Source organism: Zeus faber (genome assembly GCF_960531495.2).
Source record: "Zeus faber genome assembly, chromosome: 1".
Lineage (NCBI taxonomy): Eukaryota > Metazoa > Chordata > Actinopteri > Zeiformes > Zeidae > Zeus > Zeus faber.
The window spans coordinates 61,576,415-61,599,898 of record NC_137193.1 but is presented as its reverse complement, the minus strand read 5'-3'; the positions used below and the strand labels follow the sequence as shown (position 1 = coordinate 61,599,898).

Genomic DNA, 23,484 nt, shown 5'->3' with positions numbered 1-23,484 from the left:
CCACCAAACCCTACCCTGTGCAGACTAGGTTTCCCAAAAAAATCCCGATAATGGATTTCATTTCCGGGTATAATAGCTGAGCAGGAGGCAAACAAGGATTAAAGGTTCAGAAACATACTGAATTTCTCCTGTTTTCCGCCATTGGTTTTGAAACCGCTAGCAACAGGTCCTTAGCAACAATGCATAGGGTCTGTCCTTGGTGTAACCACTTGAAGGTGCAGGGAGCTATGTTGCACCTTTTTAGGGGTTTTGGTTCGGTTGATTTTGCCATTCCTTTCCTACCTTTACTGCCTTTTTCCTTTAGAATCCCTCTCTTCTTGGGTCCATCGCTCTCTGTTGCGAGGGTCAGAACTCCAAAGGATCCAATACAAATAATAGGATTCTCCTTCTCAAAATGGGCCCGACGCATGTTAAGTGGTATTAGTGACGCCGCGCCATCCTCCTCGGCTTTGTACTGGCACAATATGAACTGGAGAGGAAGCCAGAACGCCGGCTCCATGACCCGGGCGGCTTTTTGTAAATCTTACCGTGATGCATTTAGGTTTGAAGCTGTTGCCGTTGTGGATTTGATGAGCAAGAATCTCAAGGACATTGCTAAGGTATCACGCGTTAAAAATCTCTTTTGTTTTCTCATGGAGATCAAGGACTGATGGTAGCTAAGACTTAAGTCGCCTAAAAATCGTCAACTAGCACATTGTACAAGAAAAGACTACTTTCCACAAAGGCCGTTTCTGAGGGAAGTAACTTACAAACAGTCACCATCAAATATACAGTATATTGGAATATATTGGAAACATATCTGACTCTTTGTGTTATTTTGGAATGAATGTTGACATACATTGGTCATGCTTGAACTTATAAAGGGCGGGGACATATCACTTAAGAGCAGCTCGGACTGTCAATGTCAGGCCCTGGCACTCTCTGGCCACAAACCGGTTGAGGGTATAAACACAGGTTAACCTTTAGTCAAGGTGCTGCCGCGCTAATGTTCTCCACAGCACCCGTGGGCTTACCTGACTGATCTGCAGGACTTACCTGTCCAGAATCGACCTGATCCCAACTATTTGTGTTCTCGCCGCCCGAGCACCCTCACCCTCAACCCGCCACAAAACACGCCTGCGCACATGCTCTGGAAACCACAAAACCAGGAGAGGCGGTGGCTTGGGTGGGCTGGATCAAAAAGGGTTGACGTCGTCCTAACTCACCCTTGCCCGTGAAGGGCACACCTTCACGATTTTCTAAGAGGTCTCTCGTCTGTTTTTTGTTTTTTTTGTCTTTTGTACGTATATTTAAAACTACCATCATTGAGTATTATAAGAGTATTTCTAATTGAAAGGCAACTTTTGTTATGGTTTGTATTGGACTGAATATAAGTGTTATAGATTTGAGGATGAGCTCTTTTCTTTTTCTTCAAACCCCCCACTCTGTCTCAATTGCACTGAGCTTAACTTGGACCTTAGTTCACTGAGAATGAAGATGGATGTCTGCTGTTGCCATGGTACCATGGGATAGAATCCCCCCACCCACCCTTTATCCCCAGCCATCCCTCCGCTTCCCCAGGCCGTGGCAAGATGGCGTTACCTGGAAGGTAATCTTGTGGGAATGTCCCTTCGAGCCGGAGGGAGTGGCAGCTTTGCAATGATAAGCAGAGATGAGCAGCATTTTAAACCATGCGGACGCTTCCTTCTAATGACGTCGTTTCACAAAATATTTTTTTATTCATCCGTTCATCCATTCATTCACATCTACAATTTAATTGTCATTCTTAAACTGAACATCGGTCATGTTATACGTGAAAACAAATATATATACACCTATATATAAATAAATAAATAAATTATATATATATATATATAAATATATATATATATATATATATATATATATATAAAATTTACCTTATTAATCTAAAAGATTTCTTACAGTCAGCTTATTATCGCCTTTGGTGGAAAATGTATTTAAAGAGAAGTTGAGGTTCTTTTTTTCCTTTCTTTGTTTATTACTGTGTCTTGGATGTAAATATATGGAATTATTTGTCTTATTTCTGAGTGTTTGGTAAAGAAACCCCTCCACTGTGTGTAAGCCAAACTATAAACCATATTAATTAACACTTGGAAAACGGAAGAATATGCACTATAAATGGTGTCAAGTATTTGTAAATGGGTCAAGATTTTGAATAAAACTGGTAAATATTTTAATGAAGTGAAACAGGACTGCAAGGTTGTTTTTTTTCCTCTTTGAACAGTTGTTGTAGTAACCATTGTAACATAGCAATAGAGCTGTAGTTATAGAAACAGTGAAAATCATATTGCATTTTTAGAGCCCAATAGAGTGGTGACGTATTTATGTCGTAGAACAAAATGGGAAAATCTCTTGAGCTTGTGCTAACCACCGACCTTATTTCAGGCATCGAACCAAAAACCCATTCAAACCCATTGACTTGCAGACGAGGGAGCGGGAAGTGCCAAAATGACAACTGAATTCTGGCTTTTAGGACTCTTTCCTGTACCGCTCTATTGTATCCAACAGCCGGTTCCTCCCCCTCCTTAGTGGCTGTTGGGTGGTCTGGGTTTCGCATCCCAAAATATGTCGGAGAAAATGGAAGCGTTATTTTTCTAGGACAACAGCGAGTAGTTTGCTCAGCTCGACCATTTACCATTTTCCACGAATGAGAGTATAAAACTCCCTCTATAGTGTTTTGCATGTTTTCTTTATTTATAAAGTGCGAACATTAATAAAAAAATACACACAATTCACTGATAGAAAAATAGATTTATTGACCGTGGATGGGGGCACGCCCCCATCCACATCAACAGAGCTAAAGTGGAGACTCCTGCTTCAAGTTCCTCAGTGTGTTCATCACTGATGACCTCTCTTGGTCCAGGAAATCGGACGCGGCAATAAAAACTGCCCAAAAGCGCCTATTCTTCCTGAGGAGACTCAAGAAGTTTGGCATGTCTGTCAGGACTCTCACCAGCTTCTACCGATGCACCATTGACAGTATTCTCACTGGCTGCATCTTCTTTCGTATATCATCAGATGGCCAACTCAGTGTCATATAGCCACGCCCTCGTCTCCAGTCCTAGGTCAAAAAGGCCAGCTTCTGAGGGTGGGCTGTATAGGGGGCAGCTGGTGATTATGTGCTCGGCAGTCTGTTCAGGTTCGCCACACTCGCATGACGCACTGTCGGATAGGCCCCACTTCTTTAGAGAGGACTTGAAGCGGCCGACGCCAGTACGCAGGCGGTTCAGCGAGGTCCATAGGTGGCGTGGCATGTCTTCTCCTTTTACACCTCCTCCTGGGTCCCGGATGTATCGTTGGATGCAGGAGGGCGCAGCTGACTCCCACGATTGTCTCCAGGATGCTGCCAGCCAGGCGTCCTTGGACAAGTCGTCAGGGATCGACTGTAGCATCTCTTGTGCTGCCTTGTTGTAGGGATGGCGAGACTTGAGCCTGCATGGTGGTGCCGGTGTTGTTGTGGCTTTGTGTAGGATGTGCCAGTCGTTCTTCTGGGCTTTCCTTGCCAGGGCGAGGGTAGCTGCTTCCCGTCGGAGACTGGGTGGGGCGATACCAGCTAGGACTGGCAGGTAGGACACAGGGGTGGGTTTTAGACAACCAGTTACTATCCGGAGGGCGCTGTTGATGACAGTATCCACCTTGTTCGCATGTGGACTTCTGCTCCAGGCAGGGGCACAGTATTCCGCTACGGGTAGGACCAGGGCTTGCGTGGATATGCGTAGGGTCTGGGGGGAAGCTCCCCAAGTCGAGCCTGCAAGGCGGCGGATGAGCGAGACCCTTGCGGTTGTCTTGGCCTTCACTTCATCCAGGTGCTGCTTGTAGGACAGCGTCCGGTCCAAGCATACGCCGAGGTACTTGGGGGCTTGCTGGAACTCCAGGCGGATGTTGCCAACATGCACGTCCAGTTCCCTTCTTGCCTCCCGGTTGTAGAGGTGGTAAGCTGCAGACACTGTTTTGCCCATGCTGAGCTGAAGGTGCCACTTCTGGAGGTAGTCTGCCAGGATGCCCATGTCTCGGTTGAGGCCTTCTTCCATAGTGTTCCATGTTGGGCATCGAAGCATGATGGCCAGGTCGTCCGCATAGCCGTACTTCTTGGATGTTGTGTCTGGCAGGTCGTGAATATAGATGTTAAATAACATTGCTGAGAGGACAGAGCCTTGCGGGACACCGTTCTTCAGCCTTCTGAGCCTGCTGGTCTGGCCATCGCTGGTTTGTAGGATGAAGCTATGGTAAGATAGCATCTCCATAATAAATCTCACCATGTGCCGGTCCGGGATTGTTCTCAACAGTTTCAGGTGTGGTCCACGGTGCCACACGGTGTCATAAGCGGCTGTCAGGTCCAGGAATACCACTCCAGCTTTCTCATTATCTTGGAAGCTGTCCTCGATGTCCTGGGTGAGTGGCGTTACCTGGTCCACCGTTGACCTGCCTCTGCGGAAGCCGGCTTGTTCCGGTGGGAGTTGAGGGTCCACCACTGGCTCAATGCGGCTGTGGATCAGCCTCTCCAGAATCTTGTACGGGACACAGAGCAGGGATATGGGCCTGTAGGACTTCGGGTCTTCGGCGGGTTTTTTTCGGCTTTGGCAAGGCTATGATGGAAGCACGGCGCCAGGTCTTCGGGAGCTTGGACCTCCGGAAGCATGATGAGAAGAATGTGCGTAGCCATTGAGATGTTCTTTCACTTTGGTGCATGACAAACTCTGGGTGGATATTGTCTCGACCTGGTGATTTGCCCAGCTTCAGTTTTTTAATTGCTGCCTTTAGCTCGGCTGCTGTGAAGTCTCCTGAGAGATTAGCATCAGCGCTGGCTGCTCTGGAGAGGGATGATACCTCACACGATGTCAGTCGTGCAAAGTTTTTGTCCGCATCAGGGAAGCGACCATTTTTCAGGAGCTGGGAAGCAATAGCATCTGCAGTCACTGGACACCTACGAGGTGTTGTTTTTCTCCCTGAGAGCAAGTTGATGGTCTGCCACGCCTTCCGGCTGGAGTGGGTGAAGTCGATGGATTCCGCTACTTCCGTCCACCTAGCCCTTCGGGTGTCATCCAGCTTCTGCAGTAGGGTTGTTGCTGTTGCGTCCATTTCTTCTCTGGTGATCGCCTGCTGGTGTTGGCGCAACAGGCAGCTGCACTCCTCATCCCAGCCCGGGATATAGTTTTTATTGTAGCCACGTGGGATGTTGTGCTTTGCTGCCCTTAGGAGGACTTCACAGTAGGCACTGTATGCAGCATCCACGTCTTCTGCTTCTGGGTCCATGAGACCAGCAGTTCTTCTTTCTGTTTCCACCGTAAACGACTGCCAGTTCGCCTTCCTGAAGTTCCATCTCCTGACCGGTTTGCCAGCTACCGGCTGTACTAGGGATGGTACTTTGATGATGGATGGCCGGTGGTGTGAGCGAGGGAACCTGTCCAAGACACGTCTCTCCGGTTTCAGGTCGTTACTGCGGCATATGACGAAGGCCAGATCTGGGTTGGTATAAGAGTTCCAACGTGCAGAGCAGAAGCTTGGGGGCTCCTTTGGGTCGTACAGCAGTAGTGCCTCAACGTTAGAGGCCCACTCACTCAGTGCTTCTCCATCCTGTGATGTGTGTTGGTAACCCCAATCCGTATGTTGGCAGTTGAAGTCACCTGCATAGATGGCAGGAGCAGTCACGGATGGAAGTGATGATGCAGTCAGCGCTGTTGGTGGGGGCTTATATACGTTCACAACAGATGTTTCTTGGATTTTAGTGGCCAGCCACTCGATGTTGCAGCCAGGTGGCGATTGGCTGGTGGCTGCCCAGCTCAAACCATCTCGGACGAAGGTTGCCATTCCATGCTTCTTGCTGTGGATGGATCCAGCGAGGGAGAACCCAGGAAGCTTGAGGTTTTCATCTGACACCCAGTGTGTCTCTTGCAGGAGGACCGCTGCCACTTTGTTGGAATCGGCGAGATGCCTGATGACTTCGAGTTTGGCGATGGTAAGGCCCTCGACATTGAGTTGGAGCACCGGCAGACCTTGGTTTTCGACGGTGGGGGTGTCCGCCCGTCCTAAAGAGGATGTTCTCTGCCTTGGTTTTGGCATTGGCTTGTACCTTGGTCTGCCAGCTCGATGATTCTTTGGCGACATTAGTTTCGTGAGTTGGTCTTGCACCATTTCTCACTACTCACAGGAGAGGCCTCCTGAAGGCTGTCGTCTTTCCTCTTTGAACAGTTGTTGTAGTAACCATTGTAACATAGCAATAGAGCTGTAGTTATAGAAACAGTGAAAATCATATTGCATTTTTAGAGCCCAATAGAGTGGTGACGTATTTATGTCGTAGAACAAAATGGGAAAATGTCTTGAGCTTGTGCTAACCACCGACCTTATTTCAGGCATCGAACCAAAAACCCATTCAAACCCATTGACTTGCAGACAAGGGAGCGGGAAGTGCCAAAATGACAACTGAATTCTGGCTTTTAGGACTCTTTCCTGTACCGCTCTATTGTATCCAACAGCCGGTTCCTCCCCCTCCTTAGTGGCTGTTGGGTGGTCTGGGTTTCGCATCCCAAAATATGTCGGAGAAAATGAAAGCGTTATTTTTCTAGGACAACAGCGAGTAGTTTGCTCAGCTCGACCATTTACCATTTTCCACGAATGAGAGTATAAAACACCCTCTATAGTGTTTTGCATGTTTCCTTTATTTATAAAGTGCAAACACTAATAAAAAAATACACACAATTCACTGATAGAAAAATAGATTTATTGACCGTGGATGGGGGCACGCCCCCATCCACATCAACAGAGCTAAAGTGGAGACTCCTGCTTCAAGTTCCTCTGTGTGTTCATCAGTGATGACCTCTCTTGGTCCAGGAAATCGGACGCGGCAATAAAAACTGCCCAAAAGCGCCTATTCTTCCTGAGGAGACTCAAGAAGTTTGGCATGTCTGTCAGGACTCTCACCAGCTTCTACCGATGCACCATTGAGAGCATTCTCACTGGCTGCATCACCGCCTGGTACGGCAGCTGCTCCGCTGCTGATCGCAAGGCGCTCCAGAGGGTGGTGAAGACAGCGGAGCGCATCATTGGTTGCCACCTCCCCTCCGTGCAAGGCATCTACCGCACACAGTGCCTTCGGAAAGCACGGAATATCATAAAAGGATTACAGCCACCCAGGCTACGGACTGTTCACGCTGCTGCCGTCTGGTGAACATTACCGGAGCATCCGGGCACGGACTACCAGACTCACAAACAGTTTTTACCCTCAGGCCATCAGGCTTCTCAACCTGCAACATCTGTAGTCACCTATGTAAATTAAATGTACATCACCACAACTACATGTACATATCCACCGGCACTCCTTTACTTAATATTTATATCCATATCTTGTGCAATAGACTGACCTATTTCTGTTGGAACTGCTACAATGTTCCAATTATTTTAGTTTCTGTTTTAGGATTATTTTTCTTATTTTAATTTAATGTACATACACTATGACCTCTTGCCCGTATTTGTAACATCAACTCTTTTTTTTATTCGACTTACTTTATCTAAAAAAAAATTTATTTCCTCCTTATATTTGCCTTGTTATTTTATCTTTTTATGCCCACTACGCAGTTGTTGTCTGTCATTCCCTAAGAATTTCATTGTACTGAATGACCTTGCGTTGTACTGTACACTTGACAAATAAAACACTTTGAACTTTGAACAAAGAGGGGGGTTGGTGGTGGTTCTCTATAACCAAAAACTGTGCTCTTGTCATCTTGTCTCATATTTACAACCTGAACCGACCTGAAGAAGAAAGGGGCAACGGACGGGTCGGTCTGTTTTTGGGCTTTGCTGAGCAGCTTGTCAAGCAGCTAATGGAGCTCTCCCTGTCTGTCACCGGCGGTCCTGCAGTACACCTTGGACTTGCACAGCTGGTTCCTGGACACAGAACAGTTAGTTTTGTTATTGGTACATTTTAGTCCCATTTTAGTCACTTTGTTCCAAATCTGAATCACGATTTACTTTGGAAAAAAAGCTGGAGAATAATAAAATAAAATGTGAAGGAAAAAAATACATTAAAAATTGTCAAATAAATTTAAAAATATAGAAAATGAATCTAAATTCTTCACACAGAGGCCACAGCTTGCATGTCATTTTAAATAAACCTCCAAAATAAAAATAAAAAATTATAATGATAAAATACACAAACTAAAAGGTTTAAAGGACTTTGAGAAATAAATTAACAGTGAATGGTGCCTTCACTCAGTTGGGGTGACTGCACCATACAAAGGTTTGGCGTTTGTGTGAAAATTCAGTTTGCTTTAATGACGGGTTTCAATTTTTGTCACTCGATTTTCAAGTCCTTTAACCTCTTTTTATTAAAAAAAATAAAAAATAAAATAAAAATTAAACGGGGAACTGCACATGCCTGAAAATATCTGCGACCCTACGCAGGAAGTCCTGGCCCTGCTGGTAGCGGTCGGATGTCACTCTCCTGTCGATGATGGTGAGCAGGGGCTCCACCAGGCCCAAGACCAGGGGGCTGCCGGCCTGCTTGGACACGAACACCTCCACCAGGTCCAGCACCTGGTGTGTGCGTGCACACACACACACACACACACACACACACACACACACACACACACACACACACACACCTAAGACCCCAAAACCTTTGCGGGAGGTTGACAGATCATAATTTAAGGAACAAGAACCTTCATCTTGAAATCCAGGAGCAGAGTTTTCTCCTTGTGCACTTTGGCCTTCTCCATCTTCTTAGCCTCGACCTTCTTCTTCTGCTCGGAGAAGAGCGCTGCCAGCCCGGTGTCCAGCTTCATCATGGCCTCGTCATCCAGCTCCTCCTCGTCCTCGCTGCCGTCCCGCTCGGTGGCCTGGAGCACAGGAAGTAACTAAGTAAATCTTGCTTTACAGGGATTCAGCATAAAACTCAACTGAAGAACGTTGAAACAGGAGGGAGTGGGCATAGAAAATAAAGTAAAAATGGAATGAATTCTCCACCGGGGATTAATAGAGTATTTAAAATAATCCAATTCTATATCTACTGCTATTCTATATCCTACACCCATGTATATGTTAAGGTAATAACTAAACTGTTTGACCCAGAGCGGGTTGGCATTTGATTTTAACCGCTGGCTGTCAAGGTCAATAACATGAGTAAAAACTTAAATACATTAAAAAAAAAAACATAACTAACTTAAATTCCATGAAATTGGACCTTTTTTTTTTTTAATGATTTCTCCTTGATGAGTGGGAAATAAAAATGTCCGCATCCAACAGCATGAACAAGATCAACTAGATGGCGCCAGCCCTGACGCATATGCAACACTTTGCTCTGTATGTTCTACAAGTGTTTTGGCGTCGTTTTAAAAAGGCCAAAAATTTACGTTCTAAAAAATGAGATTCAACGTTGTTTGTCCTCATTTGTAAGCTCCAACGTCAAGAACAAATGGAGAATTTATGGAGTTTATGCAAATAAACTTACTGAGCGACCAGCCCGGTGAGTTTAAAATATGAATATTATGAACTTCACTGCTGTGACCTACCAAGGCATTCTGCTCCTGCAGGACCTCCATCAGCTTCAAATGGAAGCTCTGGTCCACTTCGCCCTCCTCCTCCATCACCTCATCCTCTCCGTCCGACTCAGATGAAGCAGACTCTTCCTCCTGATGAAGAAGCAAGTAATTACATACAGAACATTTCGGACAAATAACTGGTGAAAAGGTATTTAAATAAATAAAAATTAAAAAATGAAGGGGGAAAGAAGGAAGTGAAACTGGCCCTGAAGATAATTTGAGCTTGCTACTCTCAAATAACTCACCCCCATCTCCTCTTCTTCATCGCCATCTTCATCCTCCTGCATCTCGTCAGCCACAGGGTCCTGGTCGTCCGTGACCACCAGAGCGCTCTCCTCCTCGTCCTTGTCCGGGTCCAACATCTTCTTGGCGTTTTGGACGTTTCAGTTTCTCGTTTTTGCAGCCGAGCAGCGGACACTTTGCGGACTCGCCTTTTTTACGAATTATTTTTTTCTTCCAGAAAAAAAACAACTTTTGAAATATTGGAAGAAAAATACATATTTGGAAAAACCCATTATTTGTGCTTTATTTGGATTTGGCTCCACCAGTAATTCAGGGTTCCAGCATTTCCCCAGAAATTATACAGGGTCGAGAGAAGAGAGGTACGCAACAACTTTTAGGGAACATAGAGACCGGATCCTTTTCACACATTAACAGAACATTACAGACCATTATGGAACATTGCCAGAGGATTTCAATGCAAGTGGGAAAGGGGCTATAGAGAAAAGGAGAAATTCCCCACAAGCTACTGGTAAACGTGAGCGTCAGAATAAAGACTTAAATTGAGATAAGGAAAATATACAGTAGAATACTATAAAAATAAGATATGCCAATAAATACCAAAACAGTAAGTAAATAATATATAACCTCTGGGAAAAAAAGTGTGTTTCTTTTCTATATTCCAAAAATGTAACTGCAAATGGATTACACCTTTAGAATTTTGAAGCTTTTTTTTTTAAAATAATGGTCACAACCTTCAGTGTGTGTGTGTTACCAACCTGTTTTTTTCTTCTTCTTGGCCTTCTCTTGTGCTTTCTTAATGCAGTTCTGCAGATCCTGCGTGATGTCCAGCAACTCCTAAGGGGGCTTCACAGCCAACACAGAACATCAGAAACAAACAAAACATTTTGGATCTTGGTTGTTAAAGCACTGAGCACGTTTATTCTTAGTCTTTGTTCTGGGGCCAGTAAGCTTTGGTTTTTGACCCCAGAAAGCTTTCAATGGGGCCAACTTCTAAATTTCAAGGAAGGGTAACTGTACAGTTGTACAATGGGAAGGAGAACAAACATGACTCTATTGAAGATGAAGAATGATTGAATTACTTAAGATCATTCTTTTTTCCTTATTCTCTAGTATAGTCAAGTTAATAAGTACAGTAAACCAAGACAAAACAATAATAATCTCATAACTAAGTCCAAGCTATTGCGTCTTTTTTCTGTTCTTCTACACCGTGGACCTTCTATTTTGCAGTATCTTTGAAACTTACTCTCAAAGACAATTTTGTCTTTCCAAGGTGAAAAAGTGGATTCTTTTGTAACTATTAACTATGAGTTTTATTGTATATTTCATAATCATTGTTCAATATTTTTGTTGTTATTATTGCCTATTGTTTTGATGTGAGCTTCTGTGATTTATGCTGCTTTATTTTTATCTATAAATTCTTAAAAAACCCTCAAGTGGATCAAGGGTTGCAAGAGAATAGTGTCCTAATGTGAAAAACACTTTAGGGTTTAAACTGACAAACACTCAAGGATTAAAAAAAATAAAATTCAATGAATGCTTGGAAAATGGACTGTACCTTGAAGAGGTGGATGCCGACCAGCAGGAAAAGCTGCTGGAAGGCGTTGTTGTCGGGCGTGGCCATCTTCTTGGCTTTCTTCATGAGCGAGGACACAGACTCGTGCATGCTGGAACCAAGAGACATTCATTTTTAGGAAACCGCGACACCACGGGGAGGCACGGGGTAAGAGGTTTGGGTTTGGTCGCTTGCTCAAGTCAAACACAGCCCAGTGTATCTCCAATTTTTTTCCAAATTCCACTTAAAACAAGAGAAAGTATCTCTTGTCTTGCAAGATCAAAATTGCAAGCCTGTACTAACAGCACCGCATCTAAATTAGATCTGTGTGTGTGCGTGTGTGTGTGTCCTCTGGGGGCACAATTTGTGCACATTGTGTTTTTATTTTAGATGAGTTTTATTTTACTAAATTTCTGCATTGAATGAAAAAAATTAAAATAAAAAGACCGTGCCCAGATTTAAAGATTTCATCTGCGAGCTCCAGCCGAGGTACACGGTCCACACCGCCGTGCATTTGCCTGCCATGTTTACTTCCGTACGACTTCTTTGCTACTTCTGCGCATGCGGCTCAGTTCAGGGCCGTGACATGTTCACACTGGAATCTGATATTGGCCACATTTAAAAAATGAATGGTAACAGCCAATCAAAATATATATATAAATATGTATATATATAAATAAATCTGATCTGAAAAATAAATCTGAATCAAGCACTAAGGCTTGCAGTGTGAACGTGGCCTAATTCATCACTTCCAGCAAGTACGTGAGAACTATAAATTGTGATGAAAGGTTAGAATCGTTTTTTGAGTCGGTTATGGAAAAAGAGTCGTTCCACTTACCGAAGGCCAGCAAGTTTAATCGGCTCAGAGTTGTGAATGGAATTCTCACAAAATGATTTGTTTTGGTGGAATGCAAAGTGTAAATGAGTCACATTCCATATCAATACAAATGCCTTGACCTGTTTTTGCCTTGGACTAATTTAATCCTCAGTAATAATCTCAGTTTATGGATTGAAGATTCACTCTTTTAAAGTAGTGACTCCAGACTCCCGAGTAATTTAAAAGATTTGTTCGCTACGACCGAATGGTTTGCGAGTCCTGGAACACTAACTTTTAGTAGGCAAGAAGAAGAAGATGAAGAAGAAGCACAATTCTATATTTGTTGTTATATGTGTTGTTTTTAGTGGTTAACAGGATTGTGGTGCTCCATGGGAGTATTTCTTCGTAAAGTGTGACATGGAAGAAACACTTTGGGAAAACTTTGTTATTTGAGGCAAAGGGGAGATTAGGAGACAAACAAAATAAAATAAAAATAAAATAAAATTCTAAATTAGAGATTGTTGAGGGCAATCTTAGCACTAAAAACACAGTTGGCCATTGTTCTTCTTGTACCTGTCCCAGGCTTTGCTCTGCTCCGTGGTAAAAGGACTTGTGCTCTGGACGTATTTGGGCTGGTTGAGCAGGGCCTGGGCGTACTCCACCAGGCAGTAGATCCACATGGTGCCGTCGCCGTCACCCCGTGAGGGCGGCGCTGGTTGGGGTTGGCATCGTCCTCCGCCTCCCCGAGCACCGGCAGGTGGTGCATGCAGTGGAGAAGTCTTGAGGGCAGAGGGGGCAAGTAGGCACAAGTTAATGAGAGGTAAAGTGAGTAAGTGGGACATAAGTGGGTGTTTGCCCTGAGAATGTTCCACTGCTCTCGTTCTGTCCCGAACGAGGGTTTTGCAGCCTGTTGATTCGGAGGAAAAACTTATGATCATTGTTATCATTGCCCATATTACTGTTGGCTATTTTTGTATATAATTTTTTTCTCAATTGTAATTGTATTTTTATGATTATTTTATGCTAATTACAGAAATGCACCATCTTTACCACAAATCCCTTGAATATGAAAACATTCCTGGCTGAAACAATGATTCTGAAAAACAAGGCTAGTGTTCTACATTTAGTCTTGGGGTGAAATTTTTATTCGTGGATAATGTAATTGTATGTTGTCATGGTATTCCACACAAATAATAAATATAAATAAATAAAACAAAATGATTCCGTTGAAGGTCTTACCCGAAAAAGGAGCTGACCAGGGCGGCTCTCGTGTTGGAATCCAGCGGAGCAGAGAGCTTCCCCTCGCTCTCTGGGATGTCCACCGTGGCCGCCTTGGCGTTAAAGAACGCATGGAAAAACACAAACCTGCCAACAATATAAAATAAGAAATAAATACATTTCTATAGCACCACTGATACATAACATGCAACAACATGTAAAGAGAAGGAAATCAAATAGCAACAGTAAATAAATCAAATAAGCAAAATTCTATGTTTTCAATTTTTTCGTTTATCATTAGGTTTAGTGTGTATTGTCATTTTTCCATGTATTAATATAATATTTTTATCGCATTGCTTTTATATATATATATATATATTTTTTTTTTTATGTAAGCCTTTAGCAGACACTGCAATTTCTCTACGGGGATGAATAAGGTATCCATCGTAATAAAAATAAGTAAATATGATTTTCACGTTTGGGTCATCCATTTAGACCTTGAAGGATCACGAACATTGCTGCGCAAATTACTATTATTTTTTTCCCCCAATCATTATTCCTCCTAACAATAGTTTGGTTAAATAATATTAAATAATCAAAAAGGATAAAAGTCAACGGCAGCAGTGTGTGCAGATGTCTGACCTGGCGACGTCCATGACCAGGTCCTCGTCCTTCTGCACCTGTTTGTTCTCCACCAGCGAGATGAGCCGCGCCACGATCCACTTCCTTAGACGGAAGATCCCAACATCCTTTCTGGGGAGGGAAGAGTCATTATCATTCAAGAAAGCCGAACACACAAACGTACTAACTGATTACTTTTGTTTATTTAAAAAACAGGGCCAAAAAATGTTTTCTCAACTAAAATTGTATGTTTGTGTGTGTGTGTGTGTGTGGGGGGGGGGGGGGGCTATAAAATTAAAATCCGGTTGTTCGAAAGTTAGTTTATGAACTTAATTTGGTCTTTCCCTCCCCACTCATTATAAATGATTTCACCTCCAAAAAATTGGCATTTTCGCTGGGTTCAGAAAGATTAAAATCACATAGTCCACGGGAGTGTTGACGAGACTTGATTTAAATGTTACTTTTTCCAATGTTGAACTTTAAATTTAAATTAAACTAAATTTGGGTTTCTGAAATAAAAGTAAATTAAAAAGTATAATAAATACATCTAAAAATAATGATTGAAAATATATTATGTTTTTTGGAAAAGCCAAAGAAGAGCCAAAGTTTGATCTTTGTTCGCTCGATAGTTGTGTGTTGCTTAGCCTGATCTCTGTTTGGTCATTCAATTGTTTGTTTGGTTTGATCGTTCGTTTGCTCATTCAGACAGACACTTTATTTTCCCCAGAGAGAAACTGAGTTGCGTTTACTGCAAGACTCACTGCCAGCTTCCCTGAAACACTGCTTTCCGTATTTGAAACCCGTCTTTAAAATCCATTATTCCCCAGCCCCCAAAACGGACCCTGCGGTGGACCTGCTCGTTCCCTGCCACACACACTCACTGAGCCGGCTCTTCCGGGGCGTTCCTCTGCTTGCGGGTGGTGACGTCCAGGCGTGCATCCGGCTGCGGGTGGAGGAACGACGCCTTCAGCCAGTCTACGTAGCGCTGCAGGGCCTGAGGGCGGAGGTGCTGCACCACCCTCCAGGCGGGCGGGACAACAGGGTTCCCACGGTGGGTTAGCGTGGAGAAGCCTAACAACACCGCCAGCTGCTTGTCCGGGTCCTCGCAGCCCTGCAGGAAGTCTGCCACGTAGCCATCCATCTCAGGCGCCAGTTTGAAGCGGTCTGCTTTCTAAGGGGGGGTTAACAAATATCTAAATCTATGTAATCACATGAACATATATGCACACACAAAATGAAGAACACACCCTCATATAGCCCCAGTCACATATCTTTATTTCAGCACACAGTGTTCATTCCCACACACATGTAGGTGCTTGCGGTCAGCCTTGGGACTCCTGCCAAATTTATTTACTACAATATTGTATTATTGTATGATCATATAATCAAACAGTCGTGTACACTTTCACACGCACATACTCAGCATACTGTGTACACTTGTCACAAAAGACAAACTCCCGTTTAAAGCAGTTAAAAGCTGTTCTAGTTATCCCATCGTCCCGTACATTGTGACAAACTTCTTCCTATGTAAAATTGTTGGCCATGACTTTATAAACTTGTGTGTTTCCTGAACAAACTGTTCGCCTCAGGGAGCTGCTCTTGAGCACATCCCTGATCCGTCCCTTGTACAAGCTAAAACCAATGTCTGTCTGACTCTTTATCTAAAAACCACGGACTGACAAACTGCAGATTAAAGCGACCCTTTCATTTCTGTAACAATGGCATTGAGAGGCATTTCAGTTACTGAGCCACGTTGTGGAACCGTTTCCGGAGACGTTTGTTTCAGAAGACTTTCTCCCTCCCAGTTGGAAACATTATACCTGGTGAAGGGCTGATTTTATACTTTATTCATCCCGGAGGGAAATTGCAGTTTTGCAGGAGGTCACATAAAAAACAACAGACTACAGTAATTAAGTAATTAGAATAAAGCAGACAATAAGTAACCTTCAATATACCTAAAAAATAACTAAAAGCTGCAAAAATGTGGCTATATACAATTAACCAAAAGATGAACCAAAAACAATAACAATTATTCTTGGATTACATTTTTGTTTAATAGACAACGGAAATTTGGGAAAGTAACTGACCTGAGAGGAGGCAACGTGTTCTCCGTAGAGTCTCATCACCTCCCCAGACAGCACCCCCTTCAGCTGGTCCAGGGACAGCAGCGGCAGGGCGCGGCCCATCAGGCGGAAGCTCAGGTAGCTAGAGAGAAAAAATAAGAGATGGATCAATAATTCAAACAGCAACTCGACAAAGTAGAGACTCGACAAAATAGAAACCCGACAAAGCAGAAACCCCACAAAGCGGAGATTCCACAAAGTAGAGACTCGACAAAGCTGAAACCAAACAAAGCGGAGACTCCACAAAGTAGAGACTCCACAAAGTAGAGACTCCACAGATTAGAGACTCCACAATGTAGAGACTCCACAAAGTAGAAATCCAGAAAATCGACAAAGCTGAGACTCCACAGATTAGAGACTCCACAAAGTAGAGACTCCACAATGTAGAGACTCCACAAAGTAGAAACCCAGAAAATCGACAAAGCAGAGACTCCACAAAATAGAGACTCAACAAAGTAGAAAGCGACAAAATAGAAACCCTACAAAGCAGAGACTCGACAAAGGAGACTCGACAAAGTAGACTCGACAAAGTAGACTCGACAAAGTTGAGACTCAACAAAGTAGAAAGCGACAAAGTAGAAAGCAACAAAGTAGAAAGCGACAAAGTAGAGACTCGACAAAGTAGAGACTTGACAAAGTAGAGACTCGACAAAGTAGACTCCACAAAGTTGAGACTCGACAAAGTAGAAAGCGTCAAAGTAGAAAGCGACAAAGTAGACTCGACAAAGTTGAGACTCGACAAAGTCGAAAGCGACAAAGTAGAAAGCAACAAAGTAGAAAGCGACAAAGTAGAGACTCGACAAAGTAGAGACTTGACAAAGTAGAGACTCGACAAAGTAGACTCGACAAAGTTGAGGCTCGACAAAGTAGAAGGCGACAAAGTAGAAAGCGACAGAGTAGAGACTTGACAAAGTAGACTCGACAAAGTAGACTCGACAAAGTAGACTGGACAAATTAGAAAGCGACAAAGTAGACTCGACAAAGTAGACTCCACAAAGTTGAGACTCCACAAAGTTGAGACTCCACAAAGTAGAAAGCGACAAAGTAGAAAGCAACAAAGTAGAGACTCGACAAAGTAGACTCGACAAAGTAGACTCGACAAAGTTGAGACTCGACAAAGTTGAGACTCGACAAAGTAGAGACTCGACAAAGTAGACTCGACAAAGTAGACTCGACAAAGTTGAGACTCGACAAAGTAGAGACTCGACAAAGTAGACTCGACAAAGTAGACTCGACAAAGTTGAGACTCGACAAAGTTGAGACTCGACAAAGTAGAAACTCTGCAAAGTAGAAACTCTGCAAAGTAGAAACTCGACAACTGGACTTTATCAATAAAGTTGATATCCTCCCAACACAGATTTAGAAGTCACGAGTTGAAGTAAGTGAAGTTGTTATTGCTTTCCACTGCTTAACTAAATCTTGAATTAAGTCAATATGTGTAATAATACATTGTAATATATGATGACATTCCTTACTCTCCCCCGAGTCAAAAGCATATTCCGTCATACATCTCAGGTCGGAATCGTGTCCATTTTATTTTAGTCCGAAAAGTTTAAAAAGTTGATTAAATATCTATGAGGGACATGCAGTGTTTAGTCCGTTGGAATGGAACCGTGTTGCTGGAAACTTCCACTAGGCTTGGGCAATATCCAAAAATTTGAACAACGCCTGGTCCCAGCGGGATGGACGTGCGATGGAGTGCTTTGCTTCCACAGACACCGTGAGGCAGAACTCTTTGTAAAAACACAAAAATTAGAAACTCAATAAAGTCGCAAATGAACAACAGACAATCTATTCATCCCTGGAGGGAAATGGAAGTATGACAACAACAAAAAAATTGGAAATAAGAAGAGGAACTTAAACACTGAGTCCGGCAGATGATTGAATTCGAGATCCACCATCCTTGTGATTACTGGTAAAGTTATTTTACCGGTACCTTACCAGACACTCGTTTTAAAAAAGGTCTCTTTTAGGGTTGGAAAAAATCTTGGTAAAATCTTTCAAACTGTTTTAATATGGAGCCAAACACCGGACCAGACTATCGAATTTTACCACTGGGTGTCACACTTGACTCAGCAGCTGAGTGGTTAGTACCAGACACTGTCAGACACTAGTGGCTACGTTAGTCAGTTTATAAACAAACATTATATTATGTTAATCATATTGTAATTTGTGACCCACCGCAGATTTTAGGTACTTTCGGTGCCGTTTCACTTTTCTTTTCCCCCATGTCATTTGAAAGTGTTGAATCAGAGCTTCAAGACAAGGTGTCACTTGTGCAAATCAAGCAATGATTTGCTATGGCGATGTACAAAGAATAAAACATTCAACTAAATTATTTTGTGTTCCGACCCTATTTAACCGATCATTAACCATTAACAGACAATATGAAAATATTAGGGAACTATTTTTTTTTTGCTGTTTAATCTAGCCACTGGGGGTGCATAAGCCAGTGTAGAGAGGGTTGCGTCAGGAAGGGCATCCGGTGTAAAAACCATGCCAAATCAAACATGCGGACAACAAATCTGATTTCCATACCGGATCAGTCGAGGCTAACAACGGGTTAACAACGACCACCACTGGTGCCGTTAGCCAGCACGGTGCCAGTGGAAATTGTGCTACTGTCGGCCAAAGAAGAAGAAGAGGGGGAAGGCCTGTTCTGAGACAGCAGGAGAGGAAGAAGGGTAGGATAGTAGAGTTGAGAGGAGGAACTTTGAACGTTGGCACTATGAAGGGTAAAGAGAGAGAGCTGGCTGACATGATGGACAGAAGGAAGGTAGATGTACTATGTGTACAAGAGACCAGGTGGAAGGGGAGTAAGGCCAGGAGTATCTGAGCCGGGAACAAACTGTTCTACCATGGAGTGGATGGCAGGAGAAATGAGGTAGGGATAGTCTTGAAGTAAGAATATGTCAAGAGTTTTTTGGAGGTGACGAAAGTGTGAGACAGAATGATGAGCATGAAGCTGGAAATTGATGGGGTGATAATAAATGTGGTCAGTGCATATGCTCCCCAAGTTGGGTGTGAGATGGAAGAGAAAGAAGAGTTCTTTAGTGAGTTGGATCTAGTGGTGGAGAGCGTCCCCAAGGGAGAGAGTGGCCGTTGGAGCAGATCTCAATGGCCATGTTGGCGAAGGGATCAGAGACATAGGTGATGAGAAGGCGATGGGTAGGAATGGTGTCAAGGAGAGGAATGTGGAAGGACAGATGGTGGTCGATTTCCCCAAAAAGGATGGAATTGGCTGTTGTGAATACATATTTCAAGAAGAGGGAGGAACACAGGGTGACATACAAGAGTGGAGGAAGGTGCACACAGGTGGACTACATCTTATGCAGGAGGTGCAATCTGAAAGAGATTAGTGGTTGCGAGGCAGCATTGGATGGTGGTCTGTAGGATGACTCTGGAGGCCAAGAAGAGGAAGAGAGTGAAAGAACAGCCAAAGATAAAATGGTGGAAGTTGAAAACGGAGACGTGTTGCATGCAATTTAGGGAAGAGGTAAGGCAGGCAATAGGTGGGAATGAACAGTTACCAGATGACTGGGAAACAACTGTGGTGAGGGAGACGGCCAAGAAGGTACTCGGTGTATCATGCGGGAAGAGGAAGGAAGACAAGGACTCTTGGTGGTGGAAGTACAGGAGAGCATAGAGCAGAAGGTTGGTGAAGAAGAAATGGGGTAGAAGAAGAAGAATCTTTAATTATCATACAACACACCACATTACAACACATGCTTTGGATGGTGGCCGGTGAAATGAGGCCTCTGCATTTAATCCATCCTGGCTTGTCCTTCCTCCGGGGGCACAGCCAGGAGCAGTGGGCAGCATTCGTTGACGAACCCGGGGACCTGGTGACGAGTGTCCAACGCTGGTCAGACGATGATGTGTGCATGTTTTTGGTGGGGGTCCTTACTGATGTTAGGTGGAGGAAACCCCATGTGAGCACGGGGAGAACATGCAAACTCCACACAGAAAGGCTCCTATTTTGGGACATTACCCGCCCAGAGCACGGTGCCCACAGCGCCCCAGACTGGAATCAAACCCAGGACCTTCTTGATGTGAGGCAGCAGTGCAATGCACTGCACCACGGTTAGATGAAGTCAGAGTCAGAGAGATGAAGAAAGTAGACAGGAGTACAAGCTGATGGGGTGCAAGGCGAAGAGAGAAGTGGCAAAGGAAAAGGCAAACGATGAGTTGTATGAGAGGTTGGACAGTAAGGAAGGAGAAAAATACTTGTACCGAGTGGCAAGACAAAGGGACCAAGCTGGGAAGGATGTACAGCAGGTTAGGGTGATGAAGGATAATGATGGGAATGTGCTGACGAGTGAGGAGAGTGTGTTGAGAAGGTGGAAGGAGTTCTTTGAGGAGTTGATGAATGAAGAAAATAAGAGGGAGAGAAGAGTGGATGATGTGGGGATAGTGGATCAAGAAGTGCAGCAAATTAGCAAGGATGAGGTGAGAACAGCATTAAAGAAGATACAGAGTGGAAAGGCAGTTGGCCCAGATGACATACCTGGGGAAGCATGGAAATGTTTAGGTGAGATGGCAGTGGCATTCCTAACAAGACTGTTTAACACCAACCTGGAAAGGGAGAGGATGCCAGAGGAGTGGAGAAGAAGTTTACTGGTACCCATCTTCAAGAATAAGGGAGATGTACAGAGCTGTAGTAACTACAGAGGAATGAAGTTGATCAGCCACAGCATGAAGCTATGGGAAAGGGTAGTGGAGGCTAGGTTAAGAGGAGAGGTGGGGATCAGTGAGCAGCAGTATGGTTTCATGGCAGGAAAGAGAACTACAGATGCAATGTTAGCTTCAAGAATGCTGATGGAAAAGTACAGGGAAGGCCAGAGGGAGTTACATTGCTTCTTTGTGGATTTAGAGAAAGCATATGATAGGGTGCCGAGAGAGTAATTGTGGTATTGCATGGGAAAGTCGGGGGTGGCAGAGAAGTATGTAAGAGTGGTACAGGATATGCATGAGGGCAGTCAGACAGTAGTAAGGTGTGCAGTAGGCATGACGAAGGCATTCAAAGTGGAGGTGGGATTGCATCAAGGATCAGCTTTGAGCCCTTTCTTGTTTGCAATGGTGATGGACAGGTTAACAGATGAAATCAGGCAGGAGTCTCCGTGGACTATGATGTTCACGGATGACATTGTGATCTGTAGCGAGAGTAGGGAGCAGGTTGAGAAGAGCCTAGAGAAGTGGAGGCATGCATGAGAGAGAAGTGGAATAAAAGTCAGCAGGAGTAAGACAGAATACATGTGCCTGAATGGGAGGGAGAGCGGCTAAAAGCTGAGAATGCAAGGAGTGGGGGTGGAGAAGGCGGATGAGTTCAAGTACCTGGAGTACCTTGGATGGTCAACCATCCAAAGCAGCGGAGAGTTTTGGAGAGAGGTGAAGAAGAGATTACAGACAGGGTGGAGTGGGTGGAGAAGAGTGTTTGGAGTGATCTGTGACAGAAGGTTTCCAGCAAGAGTGAAGGGGAAGGTCTACAGGACGGTAGTGAGACCAGCTATGTTGTACGGTTTAGAGGCGGTGGCACTGACACAAAGGCAGGTGGCTGAACTGGAGGTGGCAGAGTTGAGATTTTCATTGGGAGTGACAAGGAACGACAGGATTAAGAATGAGTACATTCATTCAAGCTCAGGTTGGACAGTTTGGTGGAAAAGTGAGAGAGGCCAGATTGAGAGGGTTTGGACACGTGTGTAGGAGAGATGAGAGTTACATTGGGAGAAGGATGCTGAGGATGGAGCTGCCAGGCAAGAGGAAAAGAGGAAGACCAAAGAGGAGGTTTATGGATGTGGTGAGGGAGGACATGCAGGCGGTTGGTGTAAGGGAGGAAGATACTTTTTCAGAAAGAAAAAGAAACACTTTTTTTTTGCCGTTTAACTGATCGTATTAATTGGTCCAAATTCTTATTTTCGGTGAATGGTTTAACGGTTAATTATTAACATCCCTGGACAGAATGGAGGTTTCTTACTGCGTGGGTCCATGCGGATCCTTTAGCAATCCATTAACAGGACATTAACATGACATTGTTCCAGAAGAGCTGGAAGTTTCCCTCCCTCAGGGACAGCTGGAGCAGGTCCATGGCCACCGGGGGAAGGACACACTCCTTCTTCACCGAGTGAGCCGCCTTCTTCAGCAGCTCCGTCAACCTGGCCAGAAGCAAAGGAACGCACTCATTATGTACATGTTCTAGAACCCAAGATCCAAGACCTCGAAAGGTCAACGTCATCTGATACACCACCAACATCCGTCTCCTGGAAAGTGCCGAGCGTGGGAACACCTGGCGGATCCACGGGATGCTCAGGGAAACTGGCACACTTTAACCTGTTTGGTCAGTGACAGGAAAATCACTGAATGGTCTTGTCGTTGTGGCACACCTCTATAATGTTAACCACTACAAAAAGTCACACACCCATAGAAGCATGTTTATTATTATGGCTGTGGTGTGTGGATGGGAGGGTTTGAGCAGCCACAACTGACGCTTGAGAGGGTATATATATATATATATACATATATATACATATATATATATATATATATATATGTATATATATATATATATATATATATATATATATATATATATATATATATATATATATTGTAGTTACCTCAATAACAATGAACCCAATAAATATTTTGTGCATTGTGTTTTTCCCACCCATCATGAATCATTGTTTCCTTTTGATAATTCACTCATTTTTCATTTAACAAAAACATGTTCCAACGTTCAAATGTTTTTTATTCTGCAAAGTGGCAAAGTTTTTATTTTATTTTATTTTAATTGTTTTTGTTTGTTTTAAATTTGTTTTACTTTGCTTTTCATGTTTTTGTTTTTTTGTTTTTTTCTCATGGAACTGTTCTTTCTCCTGATGGTTCCAACCATTGGTGCAGAAAACTGTATGCGCTTAAAATAATATTTAAAACTGACTTTCCAAGAATTTCTGACTTTTTAAATAGCACATCAGGAAGGGTTGATAAACTGTTTGGGTGTTAAATGAGATGCTGATCTGGAGGAGTGGTAAATAAAGAAACGTTACCGCTATGTAGCGGGAGGGAAGGAGGGAGGAAAGAATGACAGAGGGGAGGAAGAAGAAGGGATGAATGCAGGATAAAGGAAGGAAGTATGAAGCTTAGGAAGGAAGGGCAGAGGGATGGAAGTGAAGAAATAGGGCTAAAGGGAAGGAAGGAAGGGTGAAAGGTGGAAGGGATGAATTGAGGAGGGAAAGAAATAAGGAAGGAAGTACAGTGTGTGTGTGTGTGTGTGTGTGTGTGTGTGTGTGTGTGTGTGTGTGTGTGTGTGTGTGTGTGTGTGTGTGTGTGTGTGTGTGTTGCTATTTTGCCTAAATA

At 43.7% G+C, this 23,484-nt stretch overlaps 1 pseudogene across 1 annotated transcript in view; it reads right to left on the bottom strand.

The window, feature by feature from the left end:
* Positions 1 to 10: 10 nt before the first annotated feature.
* LOC307228504 (myb-binding protein 1A-like protein) overlaps positions 11 to 23,484 on the bottom strand; it is a 28,490-nt pseudogene continuing 5,016 nt past the window's right edge. Inside the window, exons 4-20 of the transcript in view lie at positions 22,223 to 22,414; positions 22,106 to 22,125; positions 16,096 to 16,213; positions 14,890 to 15,179; positions 14,030 to 14,140; positions 13,409 to 13,534; positions 12,743 to 12,948; positions 11,356 to 11,464; positions 10,556 to 10,634; positions 10,142 to 10,170; positions 9,803 to 9,919; positions 9,528 to 9,647; positions 8,679 to 8,855; positions 8,393 to 8,550; positions 7,768 to 7,902; positions 528 to 594; positions 11 to 76 (exon numbers count right to left, since the gene is read on the bottom strand). The product of the transcript in view is annotated as a myb-binding protein 1A-like protein (transcript). The remainder of the gene's footprint in view (positions 77 to 527; positions 595 to 7,767; positions 7,903 to 8,392; positions 8,551 to 8,678; positions 8,856 to 9,527; positions 9,648 to 9,802; positions 9,920 to 10,141; positions 10,171 to 10,555; positions 10,635 to 11,355; positions 11,465 to 12,742; positions 12,949 to 13,408; positions 13,535 to 14,029; positions 14,141 to 14,889; positions 15,180 to 16,095; positions 16,214 to 22,105; positions 22,126 to 22,222; positions 22,415 to 23,484) is intronic.